General features: G+C 40.0%; 1 pseudogene across 1 annotated transcript; it reads left to right on the top strand.

Moving 5' to 3' along the window:
* The first annotated feature begins 1,191 nt into the window (after positions 1–1,191).
* On the top strand, positions 1,192–6,603 carry LOC148909804 (phospholipid scramblase 1-like; annotated as a pseudogene). The gene is made up of 8 exons (XR_016120275.1): positions 1,192–1,382; positions 2,264–2,389; positions 2,610–2,687; positions 3,279–3,471; positions 3,584–3,695; positions 3,829–3,958; positions 4,497–4,555; positions 5,331–6,603. The product of XR_016120275.1 is annotated as a phospholipid scramblase 1-like (transcript).
* Positions 6,604–19,107: the final 12,504 nt, after the last annotated feature.

Here is a 19,107-nt window from a genome sequence, read left to right as displayed (position 1 = left end):
TAGAGCAGTTTTTGTCGGGCTACTGACTACTAATGGCGGCGTGGCGACAATATCATGTTGTGAATCGCGTCCGTAAAACTACACAGCGCAAACTTTTCTTTCTTTCCTTCTTTCTTATTTTCTCATTTTCTTTTTCTTTTCCTTTTTTTCTTTTTTTGTTTTGGTTCTGCAAATCCTTGGTTTATATGCCACTTCTCAGGGCAGCTGTATGTTTAGAGTAAGCAATAGTCCCTTTCACAGTTCCCTGCAACATCTTGAAAGGTCGAAACGAAAAAAAATGAAGAAGAAACAAATCGTTCAAGTAAGCATGGGCAAGCTCAGTGCAAGGGCGCTAGGGCGAAAATTGGTGGTTTTTTAGCCGTTAGACTCCGTTATATTGGTGTTTTTTTAGCCGTTAGAAACTCATCTGTTCTGTTATGTGCTGGCTTGATTTATTCAGTTTCCCGTCTATATACGCCAAAAATACTGCTGTGACGAACGGTTTAATCGTACGTAACGAACTACTATATCCTATACCTGCCTCGTGACCGCTTACGTAAGCGTACGCGTCGGTTGATAAGTTAATGAGTTAATCCAAATCCCCCTAAATAACCAAGAGGCGTTACGTACGATTAAACCGTTCGTCACAGCAGTATTTTTGGCGTATATAGACGGGAAAACTGAATAAATCAAGCCAGCACATAACAGAACAGATGAGTAACAGTTTAAACAGTTTCTAACGGCTAAAAAAACACCAATATAACGGAGTCTAACGGCTAAAAAGCCACCAATTTTTGCCCTAGCGCCCTTGCTCAGTGTATATGGATTTATTAAGCTCTTTTCGTGTATAAACATTTTCCCATTGCGGACTCAAGAAGAGTGGTAGAGCTTGTATTGGTATTACATTTATTGATTACCCTCGCAGCACGGTTCTGCTGCGTATTTTTTCTGGGCTACAAACAGGTGCTAATCCATCCCACGCCTAGCCACTTTCGACTAATTTATGAGCATAATTAAATATAACTGGCTAAAAACTAGTGTGAGCTGCGTCGGTGTTTCTAATGAAACAGTAATGATGAAAAGGTAAATTATACACCGTAAAAAGATGAAAAAACTTAGAAGACTTAGAAGACTTAAAACTTAAGTTTTTTCATCTTTTTACGGTGTATAATTTACCTTTCATCATTACTGTTTTATGAGCATAATTAATCGCTTAGAATAGAACATTTCGTCATCATCTATCAATAGCTGTATTATTTCACACAACGCATGCTCAAAAGTAAGTTACTAATTGCGGAGCGGGCAGTAAGCAGTAGGTGAAGAAAGTCAAACGACGATGGAGGGTGTTCAAGGGCAGCAACAGTACGGTGTTGGAGGGGATCAAGTTGTCATACAACAGCCAGGTACTTTATTGTAATCTTCTGCTATTTTAGATCGTTTTGATTAGAGCTAACTTATAAAAATTGACTATTTTCTGCAGGTAAACACTCCCCTCTTCTGTCGCAATTATTATACGTTAAACGCCGATGATCGGTTTTTGGCTTCCATCACTAATGTACTTAAGGTCAAGGATTAAGCGATTTTTCAAGCAACTTCTTGTCTTGCTTCTAATTTTCCTTAAGTAAATCATAAAAGGAATTCTCTAGCTATTTATTAAAAATGCTAACGACGGTTTAAAAAATAACGAATGCATTTTGGTTAATATCGTTACGCTTATGTAACTTTGAATTTGCTTCATAGGCTAAAAATATCGTTTGTTGATTAGCTAGTGTAGAGCTAATAAGCTTGCTTCAGCCACATATAGTTAATAGATTATCTAAATTTATAGATCTATAACTAAGCTTCAGCTTTCTTGTGATGACGAATTTCAAACATATTCACCATGATCCTGGATCAATAATTATTTACTTTACAGGCTTTACTAGTGTTTACGTTGTATAAATGGTTAAGGCAAATTAGAACTGGTTGTGGCTGGAAAAACTCTCACTGTCTAGTGACTAGTTAGCTTGTTTACGATAATATGAATCCATTTACTCAATTTCTCGGAGTTTTGTTTACTTCGTGTTTAACCCGAGATTATTTCTCTGGTAATTGATCCTTTTGAACATGCGCTTTGACGCTGCGCATGCATGTTTGTATGTAAACATGGTTTTGACCTCAGGGCTTTGGATGCTTTGGGAAATGTTGTCAAAATGTTTGACTCGTGGATGGGGTCTTAAATGTATTTGTTTAGTGTTTAGTATGAAAGGAAATTGATGAAATAAATTTGTATTCTAATCAATAGGGCAGCAACAACCTGGCCAAGTATGGATGGCAGCTCCTCCCCCACCGCCTGGCTGTCCACCTGGTCTGGAATATTTAACTCAGATTGATCAGATTCTAGTACAACAACAAGTAGAGTTGGTAGAATGTTAGTTTTCATATTTTAAATTGATGATTTTCTTTGCTTTATATTTAAGGAGTTATTATACAACAACTTATGACATTGTGAGCTACCTAATTTAAATTTTTTTATTTATTTTTACATTATTTTAGCTACAAAGATTCTAAAAAGGGTTTAAAATTTGATAATAATCTAATAATTATAATAATGTATGATTAAAAATGAAATCTTTTTTTTATTTCACTAGTGTTTACTGGCTGTGAAATGAGAAATAAGTATAGAGTTTGCAACTCATTGAATCAGCAAGTGTACTTTGCCACAGAAGGTAATATGAAATTGAATTTGTATATAAATAAGGAATATGAATACGCCTCATACAAATCTAACTTCTTGAGTGGTTATAAGCAACTGAGCATGTGCACCTAAAACGATGGTTGCATGCTAATGGAATCGATGACCAATGCTTTTATAGCATAGCAAAAGCATTATTAATCTTTGTTACTCAAAAAAATTCAAATATTTTTTTTTTAATGAATGAAATCTGCATTATGTAGCGCATACAGCTACTCAACTGACGTCAGCGTGCGTTATCCATTTTTGGATGCCTGCTAGCGCTCATTAATTAACCAATCAGAGGTCATGTTATATCAATGGCTGTTATAAGTAAAATATGCAGTATGAGTGTATAGTGGCAATAAAATAAAAATAAATGAAATAGAAGTAAAGTAAATTGGGGGAAAAAAGTAAAAAATTATTTATCATCCGAAAGTTGGTCTGGATAGGGGAAAGGTAAATTGCCCTCTCCTTTGGAAAAGGGGCCATCCATGGTCCATTTATTTTCAAGACCCTGGTCACAACTGTTTTCCCTATCCAGACATCATGGCCTGTAAATAACCTCTATTGATTGCAAACATAGAAACTGATTGCTGCACAAGATGGTGTTGTGGTCCTCTTCGGCCCTTTGAGATGTCTATTACAGACAATTTCCAGAGAGAAGTTATTCACCTTTCACGGCCATATCGTTGTCAATGCTGCTGTTGTCCTTGCTGCTTGCAAATAATTGAGGTTCAGGCACCTTTGGGCACAGTTATTGGGACTGTGGAACAAGAGTAAGTGATGATAAACACAGCTTTTTACTATTACTGACAGATGTACTATTGAATGGGAATTATTAGTGATAACTAACCTTTTAGTGAGTAATTTATTATTATGTATACACAGGTGGACTTTTTGGAAACCTAAATTTTCAGTCAAAGATGTCAGTGGTGAAGTAGTTCTGACTATTGATGGACCTTGCTGCCCATGCAGTTGTGGCAGTGATGTTAATTTTGAGGTACTAATCAGTTATGATTAAGGAATATAAAACATGTACACATGTATATATTTATATAGTGTGAAATAAACATAGTTTGAGCTGTAGAACGTGAGAGAAGTAGGGCTTAGGAATGCAATTGGTGTAGCTCTAGATCCTTCATGCCGAATACTATTTCATTTAACATCCCAGTGACAGATCCGTGACAGTAGGAAAAGTCACGAAGCAGTGGACTGGATTTGTTCGGGAGATGTTCACAGATGCTGACAACTTTGGAATAACATGTAAGTTACAAACCTTACATGGCATATATCGATTCCCAAGACACTTGTGTAGACCTCTGATCACCTGTAGGGTCTCTGGTCGAACAGGTTTTGGACTTAGCATCAAGTGACCTATTTACAGACCCTTTATCTCCTTGTTTGGCCAAAACAAGGATTCAAATTACTACCATTATTGTTGAAGTGTGACCTGCAATGTTTGATGTCTCATTTGCCGACTGGCATTTTAATGACTGTCAGTCAAAGAACTGAAATAAAAAAAAAACTGTTTCAATTCTTTTAAATCTTTAATTCAGTCCAATGATTTTTAGCCTGTGTACAGCCGCTTCCCACCCCTCCCCCCCTTCAGGGAAAAAACGGGGAGGGAGCTAATGATTTTTCTCAAAATGAATTAGTGTGCGAGGGTCAAATCTCAAGGATAATCTTAGTAGTGTATCAATTTTTTTAGTAAATCAGAAGGCCACATATATATTATATATATTATTGTTGTTGTTATTCTATAATTTAGAGTACTAGTTGACTTTTTTTTATATATTGTTAGTTCCAATGGACTTGGACGTAAAGATAAAAGCACTTTTGATGGCAGCTTGTTTCCTTATCGTAAGTATATAGCCTCATTTAACATTGAACATTGTTAAAATGTTAAAATCTATGTTAAAATATGTTTTAGAAGTCATATTCCATGAGCTTAAACATCTTGACAAAACATCTCAAAATAGTCGAAACTGAGTCTTTTCCAAGTGCAGACTGGAACGAGTCAGATAAAAAAATAAAAAAACTTGTTTTGAACATGTTGCTTATTTAGTTTCCTGAAGAAAAATGCCTTAACTTTGTTAGTTCCTCGCATTTAGTTGCATATGCAGAAAAACGCGCAGTGCAAAACAAGGGAATTACCTTAAGCCAACAAAGTGAGTGTGCACCAAATCTGCTGAGTAACCCTCAAAATTTAATTGAGGAATCAAATACATTTTAAACTTCAACAGGGCCCTTAAATTTGACACAGAACTCTTTCCTTTTTGTAAGATTACTTGTAATTCACCATTTTTGGTACATCGGTTCACTGGTCAAACACAAAGCACTCAAGCGAGGCACCATAAAAATCTACTCTACCGGTATATCTCTATAATAATATACATGAAAAATTTACTCAATTCTGATTGGCTGACAGTTCTAATGAATCACCAGTGCAAACATCTGTTATACCAGTGCAAAAACTCTGTAATACCAAGGTGTAGATGGGATTGGGATCTGAATTAAATATCATGTAAAAAAATCAGACACCTGACACCTTAAACAACTTATTGTAACAGTCATGCAGCCCCCTTCCATTCTCTAGTCATTTTGATCAATGATTTATTTGTGTCTTGTGTTTTAGGACTTCATGTACTTTGAAAGCCAACAAAACAATAACTGATGATGAAGGAAATCAACCGAATGTGTGTTATGATTAATGATATTATGTTATGATTGCCAATAATAAGCAACGTTCAAGTCTATTCAAGTATAAAAGTATAAAAGTATATATACTAACAGGGGCGTATCCAGGATTTGTAATAGCGCAGCGCACTGATTCTAAAAATAGCTTAAAGATTCGGACAACGCTACGAGGATTATACGAACCGATTTTATTATTTTTACTTAAAGTTGCAATAATAACCCATGCAAACTAAGATCAACTGCGATCGGCTGTGAAAATTATCTGCTGAAAGTAAACTTGTAAGTTTGTTTGTCCGAATTTCGCCTTTGTCTTCGTTTTTATGACGTCACGACTGCGCTGCGCTATTAGCCTTTTCATAGTTTAAGAATCGATTCCACTGCGCATGCGATTTTATCCCGAATTTCTCACCTTTTGTTTAATCAAGAACAAAAGAAGGTTTAGACAAAAGGTGAGAAATTCGGGATAAAATCACATGCGCAGTGGAATCATTCTTAAACTATGAAAAGGCTCATTGGGGAGGTCCTTACATACCAAATTGTCACTATGACGTCATAGCAATTTATTGTTTTAAAGAAAAAGAATCATGGTCGATAGAGGGGAGCAGAACAACGTACACTGCTGCTTAAGTTAAGTCTAAACAAATCTTCACACACTGCAACAATGGCTGGTTAGATCTTTTTTGCCTTTGAAAGGGGGGGTAACAGGCACCCTGTGACCATCCCCTGGATACGCCCCTGACTAAAACAATTATTCACCTCAGGCTAAGTGAATATGATGAATATTTCAACCTTTTACAAATCAGTCAATATTCTCTAACATTCAGTTCGCCTTTGCCCAATAATTGTTAAATAATCATAGGCACTTAACTTACAAGCATGTGAAGTAGTTGGCATTGCAATACGAAGTAAGCCATTCTCACTAGGTGCTTTGACTATTCCAGACAATTCAATTATGTACAAAGTCGCATACTTGACACATACATATAACACCACAGGTAACCCAAGATCAGTATTAGCTCAATTGAATATTTGATAGTGATTTGCTACTGCAAAATAAACGCATGAATAGAATTAAAATATTTAAGGGTTTTTTTATGTTTTACTCAAGCACAAAACCAAATTGTGAGAATAAATCGATTTTTTGTTTGATGACGTCATCACTCCTGCGTTATTTGACGTCATATTTCCTAATAAAATTTTGAACATTGGTAGTCTGAGATGTTATGTAGCCGGTATGTTATGGGAACACACAGGGAAACTAAAGTAAATAGTGCGCAGAAATTGAATGGCACATTGTACAACCTGTCTATAAGATGGAAACTGCAAGTAAATTTAAAACTTATTATTATTTTGTCTTACCTTGGTTATTTCGGACCCAAAAATGAAGCTAAAATGACCAGGGTGTACTTTTGAAGCGTGTGAACTAGTGCTGACCGACCGTCCTTTTGAAGCGTGTGAACTAGTGCTAACCGACCGTCCCTTTGAAGCGTGTGAACTAGTGGCAACCTACCGTCCTTTTGAAGCGTGTGAACTAGTGGCAAACGACCGTCCTTTTGAAGCGTGTGAACTAGTGCTAACCGACCGTCCTTTTGAAGCGTGTGAACTAGTGCTAACCGACCGTCCTTTTGAAGCGTGTGAACTAGTTTTAACCGACCGTCCTTTTGAAGCGTGTGAACTAGTGCTAACCGACCGTCCTTTTGAAGCGTGTCAACTAGTGCTAACCGACCGTCCTTTCTAAGCTATTGAACTAGTGCTAACCGACCGTCCTTTTGAAGCGTGTGAACTAGTGCTAACCGACCGTCCTTTTGAAGCGTGTAAACTAGTGCTAACCGACTGTCCTTTCTAAGCTATTGAACTAGTGCTAACCGACCGTCCTTTTGAAGCGTGTGAACTAGTGCTAACCGACCGTCCTTTCTAAGCTATTGAACTAGTGCTAACCGACCGTCCTTTTGAAGCGTGTGAACTAGTGCTAACCGACCGTCCTTTTGAAGCGTGTAAACTAGTGCTAACCGACCGTCCTTTTGAAGCGTGTGAACTAGTGGCAAACGACCGTCCTTTTGAAGCGTGTAAACTAATGGTAACCGACCGTCCTTTTGAAGCGTGTGAACTAGTGGTAACCGACCGTCCTTTCTAAGCTATTGAACTAGTGCTAACCGACCGTCCTTTTGAAGCGTGTGAACTAGTGGTAACCGACCGTCCTTTCTAAGCTATTGAACTAGTGCTAACCGACCGTACTTTTGAAGCGTGTGAACTAGTGCTAACCGACCGTCCTTTTGAAGCGTGTAAACTAGTGGTAACCGACCGTCCTTTCTAAGCTATTGAACTAGTGCTAACCGACCGTCCTTTTGAAGCGTGTAAACTAGTGCTAACCGACCGTCCTTTTGAAGCGTGTGAACTAGTGGCAAACGACCGTCCTTTTGAAGCGTGTAAACTAATGGTAACCGACCGTCCTTTTGAAGCGTGTGAACTAGTGGTAACCGACCGTCCTTTCTAAGCTATTGAACTAGTGCTAACCGACCGTCCTTTTGAAGCGTGTGAACTAGTGGTAACCGACCGTCCTTTTTAAGCTATTGAACTAGTGATAACAGACCGTACTTTTGAAGCGTGTGAACTAGTGCTAACCGACCGTCCTTTTGAAGCGTGTAAACTAGTGGTAACCGACCGTCCTTTTTAAGCTATTGAACTAGTTCTAACCGACCGTCCTTTTGAAGCGCGTGAACTAGTGCTAACCGACCGTCCTTTCTAAGCTATTGAACTAGTGCTAACCGACCGTACTTTTGAAGCGTGTGAACTAGTGCTAACCGACCGTCCTTTTGAAGCGTGTAAACTAGTGGCAACCGACCGTCCTTTTGAAGCGTGTGAACTAGTGCGAACCGACCGTCCTTTTGAAGCGTGTGAACTAGTAATGATAATAATATAATATAATAATAATATAATTTATTTATGTAGCGCTCATCTCCAAAATTGTCCAAGGCGCTTCACAAAAAATTACAATAGAATATTTACAATAGTTACAAAATGCTTACCTATTGATTATGAATAAAATGTAAATATTTATAAGATAAAACTAATAATTGCAATATGTGAAACAAATCTAAGTCACGTAGTCTTAAATATACTCCTTATTATTAAGAAAAAGAGAAAATGAATGTGTCTTAAGTCTATTTTTAAAACTAGCAACTGTTGAACTTAAACGAATCTCTAAGGGAAGCCTATTCCACAGTCTTGGAGCAGAAAAGGAGAAGGATCTGAAACCATAAGTATTAAGCCTAGCTTTAGGCTCAACGAGGAGTTTATTAGAGACAGAGCGTAGAGAATAACTGGAGGAGCGATAGGTCAAAAGATCAGACAAATATGAAGGAGCAAGGCCATTCAAGGCCTTGTAAGTTAACAGCAGCAGCTTAAAAATGACTCGGTAGTGAACAGGTAACCAGTGAAGATCAACCAGCACAGGAGTGATATGATCGAATTTCTTAGTGAAGGTGACAATACGAGCTGCAGAGTTCTGTATTCTTTGCAACCTCTCAACAAGATATTTAGGTAATCCATACAAGAGAGCATTGCAATAGTCAAGTTTAGAATAAATAAAAGCATGAATAACTGTCTGAGCAGAATCAACGGTTAAATATTTACGAATAGCAGACAGATTCCTTAGGTGGAAGTAGGAGGATTTACAGATATTGCTAACTTGGAGTTCACCAGTCATACGGTCATCAAAAACCACTCCAAGATTAACAGCTGATAAACAAGGGACAATTATGTTCCCGCAGACTTGAATCTCAGTCAACAAAGGACAGTCTTGAAACCTAGAGTGGATACACATCCGCTCCGTTTTATCGTGGTTTAACTTCAGTCCATTAACAAGTGCTAACCGACCGTCCTTTTGAAGCGTGTGAACTAGTGCTAACCGACCGTCTTTTTGAAGCGTGTGAACTAGTGGCAAACGACCGTCCTTTTGAAGCGTGTGAACTAGTGGCAACCGACCGTCCTTTTGAAGCGTGTGAACTAGTGCTAACCGACCGTCCTTTTGAAGCGTGTGAACTAGTGCTTACCGACCGTCCTTTTGAAGCGTGTGAACTAGTGCTAACCGACCGTCCCTTTGAAGCGTGTGAACTAGTGGCAACCTACCGTCCTTTTGAAGCGTGTGAACTAGTGGCAAACGACCGCCCTTTTGAAGCGTGTGAACTAGTGCTAACCGACCGTCCTTTTGAAGCGTGTGAACTAGTGCTAACCGACCGTCCTTTTGAAGCGTGTGAACTAGTTTTAACCGACCGTCCTTTTGAAGCGTGTGAACTAGTGCTAACCGACCGTCCTTTTGAAGCGTGTAAACTAGTGCTAACCGACCGTCCTTTCTAAGCTATTGAACTAGTGCTAACCGACGGTCCTTTTGAAGTGTGTGAACTAGTGCTAACCGACCGTCCTTTTGAAGCGTGTAAACTAGTGCTAACCGACTGTCCTTTCTAAGCTATTGAACTAGTGCTAACCGACCGTCCTTTTGAAGCGTGTGAACTAGTGCTAACCGACCGTCCTTTCTAAGCTATTGAACTAGTGCTAACCGACCGTCCTTTTGAAGCGTGTGAACTAGTGCTAACCGACCGTCCTTTTGAAGCGTGTAAACTAGTGCTAACCGACCGTCCTTTTGAAGCGTGTGAACTAGTGGCAAACGACCGTCCTTTTGAAGAGTGTAAACTAATGGTAACCGACCGTCCTTTTGAAGCGTGTGAACTAGTGCTAACCGACCATCCTTTCTAAGCTATTGAACTAGTGCTAACCGACCGTCCTTTTGAAGCGTGTAAACTAGTGGTAACCGACCGTCCTTTCTAAGCTATTGAACTAGTGCTAACCGACCGTACTTTTGAAGCGTGTTAACTAGTGCTAACCGACCGTCCTTTTGAAGCGTGTAAACTAGTGGTAACCGACCGTCCTTTCTAAGCTATTGAACTAGTGCTAACCGACCGTCCTTTTGAAGCGTGTGAACTAGTGGTAACCGACCGTCCTTTCTAAGCTATTGAACTAGTGCTAACCGACCGTACTTTTGAAGCGTGTGAACTAGTGGCAAACGACCGTCCTTTTGAAGCGTGTAAACTATTGGTAACCGACCGTCCTTTTGAAGCGTGTGAACTAGTGCTAACCGACCATCCTTTCTAAGCTATTGAACTAGTGCTAACCGACCGTCCTTTTGAAGCGTGTGAACTAGTGGTAACCGACCGTCCTTTCTAAGCTATTGAACTAGTGCTAACCGACCGTACTTTTGAAGCGTGTGAACTAGTGCTAACCGACCGTCCTTTTGAAGCGTGTAAACTAGTGGTAACCGACCGTCCTTTCTAAGCTATTGAACTAGTGCTAACCGACCGTCCTTTTGAAGCGCGTGAACTAGTGCTAACCGACCGTCCTTTCTAAGCTATTGAACTAGTGCTAACCGACCGTACTTTTGAAGCGTGTGAACTAGTGCTAACCGACCGTCCTTTTGAAGCGTGTAAACTAGTGGCAACCGACCGTCCTTTTGAAGCGTGTGAACTAGTGCCAACCGAGCGTCATTTTGAAGCGTGTGAACTAGTGGCAACCGACCGTCCTTTTGAAGCGTGTGAACTAGTGCTAACCGAGCTTCATTTAGAAGCGTGTGAACTAGTGCTAACCGACCGTCCTTTTGAAGCGTGTGAACTAGTGCTAACCGATCGTCCTTTTGAAGCGTGTGAACTAGTGCTAACCGATCGTCCTTTTGAAGCGTGTGAACTAGTGCTTACCGACCGTCCTTTTGAAGCGTGTGAACTAGTGCTAACCGATCTGTAACAAGACGAATTGGAAGAATCTCAACGCTTTTTAATGTCACGAAACCACGCTCACCACTAAACACTCTCACGGCCAAAAAACTCTCACCCCCTTCCTCGCAAAGCATCATGGTTATAAAGGAAGCCCAAAAAGCATGATTACAATCTCTCTGGAGGAAAACCATGGGGTCCTCCCCTGGGTGTTTCCTCCATATAAACACATGATCAATAACAGTAACAAAAATGTAAACAAGGATAAGTGTCAACTTCATATTAAAGTTCTTTAAAATGTTCAAATGTTTATGTTTTGCTGTGCCCACTACGTAGTCTTGATGGTAGAACATTCTCTTGGTTGATGTGGGCCTCTCTGTTCTTCTTAGTCCTCTTCCCATCATCAGGTACTTTGTCTGCAACAGGGGGTCCCTCCCCTGGTTCTTGAGTGCACTCTTGCTCTGGATCACCATCTCCACTGTCTTCGGTGTCTTCAGTAGTTAATGAGGGAATGGTTGGAGGTGCAGGTGATGTCAGATTATCCTGAACTGTACTTTGTAGAGGTGCTGGTCCAAAATAGGGTCTTAGTTGGTTGCTGTGGACCCACTTCCTCTTGCCATTCACATTGATTTGGTAGGCCACCGAGGAAGCCTTGTATGTTATTCTGTAAGGACCGTTCCAGCATGTGAGAAACTTCTTTCTTTGCTTCTTTCTGTTCAGGAACTGGAAATAGTAAACTTTATCACCAACTTCATATTCTTTGCTAGTAGCCTTCCTGTCATAAATGTTCTTGTTAACTCTGGCAGTTGCTTCAATGTTCTCCCTCACAAAGGCAAATGTATGTCTAAGATTCTCTTGTAGTTCAATTACATAAGAATACTCAGAGTCATATCCACCAGCAGTTTCAGGATATGCAAAGACTAAGTGGTGTGGTAGTATCATTCGACGACCAGTCATTACTTCATGCGGTGACACTCCTGTAGAGCCATGAGGTGTTGACCTCAAGGCCATTAGTATTAATGGCAAAGTCAAGTCCCAATCCCTTCCAACTCCTTCTACATACTTCTTTAGTACTTCCATTATGGTCTTGTTTGCTCTTTCAACTGCTCCTCCAGACTTGGGGTGCCATGATATGTGAAAATTCTGTTTGATTTCAAGCATTTTACAAAGTTCTTGTACAATTTTACCCGTAAAATGAGTACCTTGGTCTGATGACAGCTTGGTAGGTAGTCCCCATCTACTGAAGACGTGATGAACTAGCATTCTTGCAACTGTCTCTGCTTCCATATTCCTTGTGGGGAGAGCTTCTACATATTTAGAGAACAAATCAACAAGTACTAAACAATACTCATTTCCTCTGGGGCTTTTAACAAGTGGTCCAACAAAGTCAATCATCACATGACTCCATGGTGACTTAGCAAGTCTGGGACGTAAAGGTGACTTATACATGCACTTCTTGGGAAGATGCTTACAGCAAGTCATGCAGCGTTGTACATAATCCTTAATGTCCTTATACATATTAATCCAGTACGCAGATTGAGCTGCAATAGTATAAGTGTTATCAATTCCTCTGTGACCTGAAGTGGGGTGGTCGTGAATATGCCACATATAAAGATCTCGGTAGCATTTTGGTATCACAACATATTTATGCTTGCAACCCTCTTGATCTTTGATGAACATCAATAATCCTCTTTCGACTGTGAAGGAATCTTTCCTGTTATGCATCAACCTCAGTTCTCTATTGTTCTTAAGAATCTCAGATGAGAGTTCTTGAACTTTACCCTCTATTAACTCTTTCAGAGGACCAATGTCTGGATCCTTATTCTGTGCCTGTACAAGGTCCTCACTGGGTTCTTCTGGATATAGATCATATGTACTAGCATTGATTGGGATACCTGTGTCGTTGTCACTTGTGATTCTTTGGTTGTCCAGGTTGTGATTCTGACGTCCTTCAAAGGTTACAGTCATCACATTTTGGAATTTATCTGGAATGAGTGCTGGATCTAATTCCCACTTCTGTCCATCTTTAGCTCCTTCCTTAGCAAGACTGTCAGCATGGTCATTTCCTTCTTTACCTTGTCCAACCTCTTGCGAGTGGCCTTTCACCTTTTTCCAGTAAACATCAATCTGTGATTGTGTGACCAATGATTCAATTGTTGAAATGATAGCAGCATTTTTCACTTGTTTTCCTTTACTGTTTAGCATTCCACATTGTCTCCATCTTGGTAAATATTCTAAGAATGTCTTGGCAACATACTCAGAGTCTGTACACACAACAATTTCTTCAAGATTAAATTCAATGGCTTGTATTAGTGCAATTAAAACAGCTGATAGTTCTGCATACTGTGATGTCTGGTTTCCAAGATGATATCCTTGACTGAATTGGGACAACTCAGGCCAATAAACTCCTGCACCTGCTCTAATTTTTTGATTTTCGTCCGTAAATGAACATCCATCAGCATACACACATTTCATGTTTGCACAAAGTTCTGAGTCCCATTTATGATGTCTTAATGTGTCTATATCATTGGGTTCTGAACTACAATCATGCAATGTTGCCAAGCCCTCAACATGTTTCATATTGAGGGTTTTCTTATATTGTACTTCGAATGACTGACCTTGCAAGACAAGGGCCCATTTTCCAACACGAGTAGACAGTTGATTGTTCTTGTTAGCTAGAAATGTTACTGGATGATGCGAAGTCTTCACAATGGCATGGTGGCCACACAAGTATGGTTTAAAGTGTAAGATTGCCCACGTAGTTGCCAAACAATGCTTCTCACACTCACTGTACAGTTTCTCTGCAGGTGACAAGCTTTTGCTTGCATACACAATAACTCTGAGTTTGTCTCCTTGCATTTGTGACAGGACAGCACTCATGGCTTCAGTTGAACATGTAGACTCGACAATGAACTCGGCTCCCTCAAAGAACTGTGGGTAACCCAGTATAGGTGCTTGACAAAGGCTCGACTTAAGTTTGTTTACTGCTGTCTGTTCATTGATTCCAAACTCCCATTCTACATTCTTTCGAAGAAGTCTTGTCAATGGTTCAGCTATTTTAGCATAGTCCTTTATGAATCTTCTATAGAAATTAAGTGTTCCTAAAATACTGCGCAGTTGTGACTGATTCTTGGGATCAGGTAAGTTCTGTATTACCTGAGTCTTCTTTGCCTGTGGTGACATTCCCTCTGATGATAAGTGGTAACCCAGATAATCCACTGATGACCTTGCAAACTGACATTTACGAAGAGGGACTTTAACACCTGCTTTAGAAAACTGTTCAAACACATATCTTAGTTGACTTAAGTGTTCTTCCCAGTCATCACTGTTAGCTAAAACATCATCAACAAACAATGACAAGTGTCTATCTCTAACATCTGGAAGTACTTTATGTAAGAAAATGTTCCATTCAGCAGGGCTATTGACATAGCCAAAAGGTAGGCGCGTCCACGTATACTATGCACCATCAAAGGTGAAAGCTAACTTATGTTGATCATCTCCTTTACTGGTATAGTCCAAAATCCATTTGCAACATCAAGTGTAGTGAAGTATTTTGAACTCTTCAACCGTGACAGTGAATAGTCTATATCTCCCATAGGCCATCTAGATATAGGTACTTTACGATTAAGATTCCTGAAATCTATGCACATTCGCCATGTGCCATTTGGTTTTAGAACAGGCCACACTGGTGAATTGTAGGTACTATTACAAGGTCTTATAATGTCATTAGATTCCAGTTCTGCAATTATCTTCTTTAAACTATCATAAGCAGCCCATGGGATCTTATATTGCTTAGTATATATGGGATCCCCTGCATTGTTAATGGGAATTTCAACTTCATGTAGGTTTGTACTTCCAACATCATTCTTGCCTTTAGTAAATGTACCTTTGAACTCTGATAATATATTCAATAATTGTTCTTTCTGACCTTCATCTGCTGCATCCGCATTTTCCACTGCATCTTTTATTTGCTCATCGATGTTAGCTTCCGCTGAATTCAAACCAATCTCCATCTGTTCCTCAGCTTTCTCTACTTCACCATTATAGTTTGGAGAATGTGTAACAACATTAATCATCTTCTCTGTTGAATCAAGACCTTTTAATGTCACTGTTAATCCGGTCTGGTCCGAGAGACAACTTTCAATATCTTCGCTCCTCAGTGGTCTGTCCTGAATCGTCAACCTCTTTACATGGAAAGTACCAGTGTCATGTCTTACGTTTAGCCATTCTGGTACATCTTCGCAATCATTGGGAACCCGCACAGTATCTTGCTTTCCTAAGGGCTTGTCTCCGATAATCATTATACTTGTGTCAAACGTGGGAGTGTCAATAGCTACTACTTTGCCAATCCTCTTGCCTCGGTGAAGAATAATGTCTCTATGTTGTGTGTTTCTAACATAAATCCAAAACCATTGTTTGCTAGTAGACACAACACAGTCTATAATCTCTAGTCCCATTTCATAAAGACACACCGTACCTTGTATTGTCCCATCCTTTCCATTGATGTCTTGATTCTTAGCGACTCTCATCTTAATGCGCTGGGCCTCAGTCAACTTAGGGACAGTTATAGTCTCCAGTACTTCCACGTCACATACTTGGGGGACAACTTGAACAGTGTTAATTCCTTTCCATCCTTGAGCAAACTGTGCAACATCCTTTGTACAACTTCTAAGAACACCATTGAATAGATCAATGACACAACATAATCTCCACAAAATGTCAGCCCCTACCAACAAAGGGGTGTTTACATCACATACATAGACTGGGTGCCTGATCACCCGAGTTCCAAATTTCAGATTGAGCCAACATCTACCATATGTTTTGACTCTTCCATTACTTGCGTTGTACAACTTTGCACATCCATCAATCAGCTTTAGGCATGGATTCTTTAACAACAACTGCTCAAAAAGTTCCCTTGTTATGATAGTGGCTTCTGCTCCTAAGTCTAAGGGTGCCAACACATCTGTACCTGTTTCTATGGTAACAGTGAAATGAGGACAGCCTCCCTCTCGCTGAAATGTCAAAACTCCCAGAACGTCATCAGATACACAGTCACTATTTTCGATTAAATTCACTTCTGGTGAAGATTCCATGCCTTTTCCATTTAACCCATCTACATCTAGGCTTCTAGCATGAATTGTCTCCGGTAGACTCTCATCAGCATTCAGTGTTCCTTCAGGCTTTTCACCATCTGCGTCATTACTACTAGACTCATCAATACTAGACTGTACTTCCATGTCAGGGTTAGTTCCATTAGACATATTATCCTCATCTGCTTGTACGTCACTTATCTTGTCACTTACTTCATGTGTCTGATTAGTTTCAGGATGTTTCTCTTCAACAACTGTGGGAGCCACATGTATCTCCTCCCTTCACTGTCCAGATGGGGTTGAAACTTGTTCCTTTGTTACAGGTGCTTGGGGCTTAGGGGGTGCTCTCTGTCGCTCATATCCGTCAATTATCTGCTTTAGGTAATCCATAAATCCATCTTGCTGAGCTTGAGCAGTAGGTAATTCAACTCTTGGATTTTGAACGGCTGGAGTTGGTATCCCTGTGGTTGATCCATTAGATGTTTTTCCATCACTTCTCTGACAGTCTCTAGCATAGTGTCCTGCTTCTCCGCAGCGAAAACAATCACCTTTCCTCTGTCTCTTGAAACTGTCTCTGGGGTTTGACCAAGTCTTTCTACTTCCACTTCCTCCCTCCAAGTTAAGGCTTGCTCTGTCCTTCACCTCGCACACTTGGAGCTCCTTGGGGCGTGATCGCTTGTGATAGAAGATCTCTGCCTTTGCAACGAGATCATCCAGATTATTGAGGGCTAAAGCCTCAAGCTGTTGACGAATGTGAGGTTGGAGGCCATCCACAAATGCAAGTCTTAGCTGAACATCATCTCTTTCTCGAAATCCAAAAGCTCTTGTTGATAGTCGTTTTAGTCTGCGAAGAAATTCACTGGGTGTTTCTGTTGGTTTTTGCCTGCCTTCTTTACCTCGCAGGGCCTCAATTGCAGCCTCTTGACAGGAGAATCTGCCGAAATCTTTTTCCAACTGTCCACAAAGTTTGTCAAAGTCACTTCGTATCTCTGGTGAATAACTCTGTATCTGCATACTGGCAGTACCCTCAACAACCATCTTTACTATAGCTAGCTTTTCATCATCACTGTAGGGTGGTTGTCTCACTGATAACTTACTTTTAAGGTGGCTATAAACTCTTCAATGCCTGCATTTGGTCGTATTTCAGGGTTGAAGGGCGTTAAATTTTTACAGATCTTTGACCAATCGGAGGGAAGTCCCTTCCCCACACATGTAGGAGTTGGAGTTGTCCTTTGACACTTATCTGTCGGGCCCTTTGAAGGTTGTGATGGCGATAATTGCTCGAGTTTCGACTCCAGGTCTTCGATCTTCGTATTTTTCTCTCTTAATTCTGCAACAAGCTCCAAATTCTTTTTGTTTGCGGTGGACAGGTCTTCTTTCGCTTGTTCCAAGCCTTCACTGATCGATTCTTTCTCTCTTGTAAGTTTCGTAGTGTTTTCTTCGAGTTGATTTTCAAGAGACTGGCGGGTCTGAACTAACTCCTCGTTTTCCTTACAGGCTGCATCAATCTCTTCGCCTAAAGAATCGCACAATGTCTTAAAGTAACTACATTTTCCTTTAGAATGATGTACTACAGCGATACAAAGAGCCGAGAAATTGCTGACGGCTTGCAAAACTTCATCGGACGTTTTGGTTTCATCGAAGTTAGCGATTGATTCTCTCTCGGTCTCCAAGCGTTTTAAAAGGTCGTCTTCAGGCAAAACTTCTAGATCTTCGACATACACAGTCGCCCATGGTAATAATTTAACTCTCTGATCTCCCACTTGATCATTTTCGGTGGAGTTTTCGGTGTTTTCAGCCATGTTTGTCAAAAGCACGTGTTGAGTAGCGTAGAACAAATTTCGATAATTTCCTTTGTTTTCGGTTTCCAATTCTCTTGAGATTTCACCAAGACGTGTAATAAGGAATCTTTCGTGTCCTGGCAGGGTCGCCAATTGTAACAAGACGAATTGGAAGAATCTCAACGCTTTTTAATGTCACGAAACCACGCTCACCACTAAACACTCTCACGGCCAAAAAACTCTCACCCCCTTCCTCGCAAAGCATCATGGTTATAAAGGAAGCCCAAAAAGCATTATTACAGATCGTCCTTTTGAAGCGTGTAATCTAGTGCTAACCGACCGTCCTTTTGAAGCGTGTGAACTAGTTATAACCGACCGTCCTTTTGAAGCGTGTGAACTAGTGCTAACCGACCGTCCTTTTGAAGCGTGTGAACAAGTGGCAACCGACCGTCCTTTTGAAGCGTGTGAACTAGTGCTAACCGACCGTCCTTTTGAAGCGTGTGAACTAGTGCTAACCGACCGTCCTTTTGAAGCGTGTGAACTAGTGCTAACCGACCGTCATTATACCGATCTTTGAAAATCACTCAACTGTAAGTAAATGTCGCATAGAACAATAGAATTCTGCGCGATGATCACTGTTATTTGCTTGTGTTTCTTGTGGTCGGTTGCCAGAAATTTAAATCCGATCTCTTAACAACCAAAAAAGATGACTATCAAATAAAGCGATTACTAGTAGTATCCACGTGCGCTTAATAAACGCCTTTTATTTGCTATCATAGGGTACTATAACTATAACGGACTGAATAAAATTCCCCTGAGAATATATTAAACTCTCCTTAGTCTTTCTCAATCACCTGACTGCGAGTATCCCATTATGTTGTGTCTAGATGGGATACTCGCAGTCGAGGTGATATAGTTATTATTTATCATATCTTAATTTATGTGTTCGTAGGGTACGACTGCTAGCCGACTGAAAAAAACTCCCCTTATATATCTTATGGCCATCTTATTTTCTGTTTTGCTGCTAAAAAAGTAATGCTATCTATTTTATTATTTTCATTGTGATAAAAATAAACTATACAAAA

This window comes from Actinia tenebrosa, unplaced genomic scaffold (assembly GCF_029948245.1).
Source record: "Actinia tenebrosa isolate PJP-AT-01 unplaced genomic scaffold, QUT_ActTen_1.0 PGA_scaffold1__47_contigs__length_23844297, whole genome shotgun sequence".
Taxonomy (NCBI): Eukaryota; Metazoa; Cnidaria; class Anthozoa; order Actiniaria; family Actiniidae; genus Actinia; species Actinia tenebrosa.
The sequence above is the reverse complement of the archived record's forward strand: the minus strand, read 5'-3'. Positions and strand labels throughout refer to the sequence as shown.